Source organism: Cyprinus carpio, chromosome B24 (assembly GCF_018340385.1).
Source record: "Cyprinus carpio isolate SPL01 chromosome B24, ASM1834038v1, whole genome shotgun sequence".
Taxonomy (NCBI): domain Eukaryota; kingdom Metazoa; phylum Chordata; class Actinopteri; order Cypriniformes; family Cyprinidae; genus Cyprinus; species Cyprinus carpio.
In genome coordinates, this window is record NC_056620.1 from 7,172,345 (window position 1) to 7,176,822 (window position 4,478).

Here is a 4,478-nt window from a genome sequence, read left to right on the forward strand (position 1 = left end):
ATTTACTTTGCTAACTAAGCTATCAGTCGTGTCGATCGTCGCGTACCTTGCCGTGACCAAGGATGTGTGATAAGAAGCGCGACACTTTCGTCGCCCCACTTCTCGCGTGAGAAGCTACGTGACGTCTACGCCTTGTCGTCTGTAATACCTTTTGCCAGTTGTGTGTGTGATTTTGTCAAATGTCTTAAGTGCTGTAGATTAGTGTTTTGTTTTGTTTGGAGCAAAAAGAAACAAAAAAACCTGCATGTTATATCATTTTAGCACCTCCAAATCCCCGAATATTTCATAACGTTCAGAACGTTGACGAAAATATGACGAGTAAAATTAAAATTACACTGCAATATAGCTAATCAATGAACTTACAATGTTGTTTAGAAGTGCACTTGTAAAACAACAACCAGGAACAACCAATTCACAGCTTTCTTGTAAGCACCATATATCACTAATGGCACAAGATAATGGCAGTATAAAGTAAATGGAAAGACAACATTTTTATAAGTTTATGTGTTTTGTCCCCCAGAAAACCGTTAATCGAAAAATGGCTTAATGCATTAACACAGTTAAATCCAAAGGCCAAATTCTAAATTAACGATGGACCATGAGTAAACACTTCAATCATGTAATGTTTTAATAATTTAGTATTTTAGAAATTATAATATTCTAGGCTATATATTATACTGGAATGCATCTATACACACATTCCAATTTTTTTAATGATTTCTCCAAAGTTGGCCTCATTTTACAGATATTTTATGTTCTCACTCATAAAACACATACACATCAAATAATTAACTCTAGTGTCACAGTGTGAACTCAAATAACACACAATTAGCAAGCATTCAGTAGCAAAACTGATGACACCAGTCAGAATCTCAGGACAGTATAAACAGGAGCACAGGTGCCTGCTTTAAAAATGCATCCTAGCACTGAAGAGAGAGCTGAAAGAATCACACAGTGTAGTACAGTATAGTAACTACAATAACAGTACTTTATTACAGCTACAGTGTTCTGAGTTGATCTCACTAGTGTTCACTGGGCAGGGAAGTTGTCTGATTCTAATTAGTTATTTTAAAAAAAGCATGCAAAACCGATTGCCTTGAAAAAAAAACAAGTAAAGTGAAATAAGAATAGTAATTTGTACTAACAAAGGTTTATTTGTTGTAAACTTACACTCAAGTTCTTGTAACTCAGAATCACTTTTTTCAACAACTAAATTATTAATTGCAATATACTATGTGCGTATTTCAAACAACTCATTTAAGTTTAGCTAAATCAAGTAACATTTCTAAGTTGTATTTACTTGAACAGCAATCTAGTTTTAACCAATTGCCTTAAATAAAAAAAACAAAAAAAAGAAGAAGTTAGCGTTACTCCAGTAACTTAATATGGTTCAAACATCCATTAAAAATTCATGACAACAATGTTCTATTCTTCACACACATAATTACCCATAAATCAAAGGTAGTGACAGTTCAAAGTTAAAGATAATATATTTTTTATATTTTTCAATGCAGTTTTAACTTGTATTACAAACATTTTGAAACAAAGCAAAAACTGTCTGCTTTTGTTTATACTAAACAGTGGAGGTAGCAGTAAGATGAGATTAAGTATGGCAATGAGTTGGCCACACAAGTTGCCAGTGTTTTTTTTTTCTGTCCCAAGTCAAGCATCATATTGTAAGTGTTCTTCACAGTATCAGGGTAATCTTCATGTACCAGTAATCCAAACGTAGCACATGGCGGTCCGGAAGCAAATGTGCGAGGTAGACCCTGGAGACGGTTCTTTGCAGTACTACACTGAACAATGATGGCAGAAGACACAGGGTCAAGGCAGAGAAGATTTGGAGAAGTACTTCATCTTCAGTGATAGTCAGCAAGCCAACAGATACTAGTGCCCAGACTGCATCAATATCAGACACCTGTATAAAACCAAATAAAAACAGTATTAGCAGGGAAATGAGGGTGATCAGTTTTCAGTGTTATCTGTCCTGCCTACACAGGCATGCCATTGGGTTAGTTCACCCAAACTTGAAATTCATGTCATCATTTACTCACCCTTTTTTTTATTTTCGAAACACAAATAAAGACATTTTCAGTGAAATCTGAGAAATTTCTGTCCTTTAACTGAATGTCTATTTACCCAACACTTTAGACAGTTGATCATATAGCAATCATGTCTTTTCATAGACTTGATTCGCTTTTCCACTGTCAGGCCAAACCATTCTTAATTCTCAATGCTTAACCATTCCATGCTGAGACAATACGGATATAGTTTCAATTTTTTCACTGTTGGGCTGTTAACAGAGCTCTTTTTGAATGCAACATAAATGTGTCAGTCATTGCCTTAGTAATGCAATAGTTAAGATATCGTACCTGATGTAAATAGCACCCATGTTATGAAAGATTAAATATTACTTTTAACTTTACTATTAACTTGTTTACTTCACTCAAATAGCATGTTGGCCAGCTACAGAGAAACTGGTGGCTAGGCAAAAGACAAACGACCAACCCTGAGCAGCGACGTCACTCCAGGTGTTCTACAGCATGGTTCATTGTGTTCAGCTAAGAGCTCTGGATCAAGAACAGTTCATCAGACCATGCCTAACAGAGTTTAAGTGGAAATATAACTGAAACTGCTCCTTACAATTCATTGAACAGTTTGGCCCAAAAAAGTAGATTAATCGGCTCCATTCATATAGATTGATTTGAGATTTGTCAGAGATTTGGGTTATGTATCTTCATTCGTGTCATGAAGATGCAGACTTTTTTATGGAATAAAATGACAGAAGGGAGATTAAATGGCACATTTTTCATTTTTAATTGAACTAGGTAGTTAATCAACATTAATCTTTATAAAGGTACCTCAGTAATATACCAGCAAATACACAGGTATTTTTTTCTAAAATTTTTTTTTTAAGGTGTAACTATGAGAACTTACAAAGCGGGTCAATTGTAGAAGTATCTGCGGTGATCATGAATAAAACAGGTACAGTAGGCCTCAGATGGGTGTGTAGTTCTGACGAATCTGGGTTCTAGAAGTAAGAAAAGAAAAACAAAGTTTAAGAAATTAAAAAATTACAGTAGAAACATGTTTGTCAAAGTGTAAATGAAGTCATTGACGATGTTTATTTTAAATATTATTATTATGTTTAATTATGTTTATTTTAAATATTATTATTATAATCATACATTTTTACGGGGTTGTAGGGTGTGAAGTGTCCTCTTAGATTTGTGAAAAGAAATACAGTTACAAATACAGAAATACGGTTACAGGTATTCTGGAACTGCAAGAAATTATTTGAAATTGCAAATAAAGCGTAGCACATGATTGAGTCAAAAACCTGAAATACCTTACCTTTATTGTACTGAGGCCCATGTTCACAAGACCGCTGTTCAGAGTAGAGATCGACCGATATGGGTTTTTCTATAGCCGATGCCGATGTTTAGAGGTCAGGGTCAGCCGATGGCCGATATGTGCTGCCGATTTTTAGGGCTGATATCTTGAAGTTTTTCCCCCTCATTTGCATGCTAAAATGTCACACTAATAATAAGTGGATGCACAACATTTCTAAACTTAACATCATTTATTGAGCACTGACTTGAACCATCTCTCGAATCTTAATTTTGTGCACTCCACGGTATTACAAATAAAAAAGAAATATCTAAAGTTAACCAAACAAATCAATAAACGGACCAAGTATTAAATATATAAAACAGGTAATATATATATATATATATATAAAAGTCAATCATTTACATAAAAGTTTTAGAGCATTTATCAAGCAGAATTTTTCAAGTTTGTTGGAACATAAATGTAAACTTAAATATACATTTAAATAAAAGAAAATGCTGCTCTATGTGAAATCGCGCACCTGTTGGAATTTACCGCTGATTAGAGAACCGGCTTTACTGACGAGATGCGCATTAATCATCGGCCGATATATATCGTGCACCCCTAGTTTCTTGATATTTGCATGTTTTACAATAGAAAGAACATTTTTATACATATCGACTTGAGGCCTCATTCGTTTAAAAAAACAATTTCAAAAGCAACATTTCTTCTGTTACAGTACTCAGTGTTTCAACACAGCAAAGAAATAATTACTGAAAGACAACGAGCTCATTCAGTTTAAACCTTAAATGTGTGATCGCGTAATGACTATGATTGTATTAAAATGTTGACAAAACTGTAAACTGAAAAATGACTTTAACCTAAAAAGTGTCAAAAGCCTCATAGTGTTATAAAATTATAGAGGGAATTTAGCAAAAGATTACTGTTAACAATGAATACTATCAGTGGCACATAAAGATTGTCTTAAAAAACTACTGTGAGCTCATCTTGGAGACTTTTGGCATGTTCTTGAATCGTACCTCGAATTTTCATGCGTTCATTTTTAACTAGCAACACACATTTTTCAATTTGAGAAATAAAAAAAGTTTTAAAAAGTTTCAAATTTACCAAAATGTGCCACAAGTTCT

General features: G+C 33.9%; 1 long non-coding RNA gene across 2 annotated transcripts; it reads right to left on the reverse strand.

Annotated features, from left to right (window-relative positions):
• Positions 1-1,653: 1,653 nt before the first annotated feature.
• Positions 1,654-3,521, reverse strand: LOC109046026. Of its 2 annotated transcripts, XR_006158517.1 has the most exons (5): positions 3,355-3,521; positions 3,189-3,221; positions 2,938-3,031; positions 2,509-2,600; positions 1,654-1,918 (listed from the first exon to the last, which is right to left on the reverse strand). It is a non-coding gene; the product is annotated as an uncharacterized LOC109046026 (long non-coding RNA). The 2 variants fall into 2 exon arrangements; XR_006158516.1 differs by lacking the exon at positions 2,509-2,600.
• Positions 3,522-4,478: the final 957 nt, after the last annotated feature.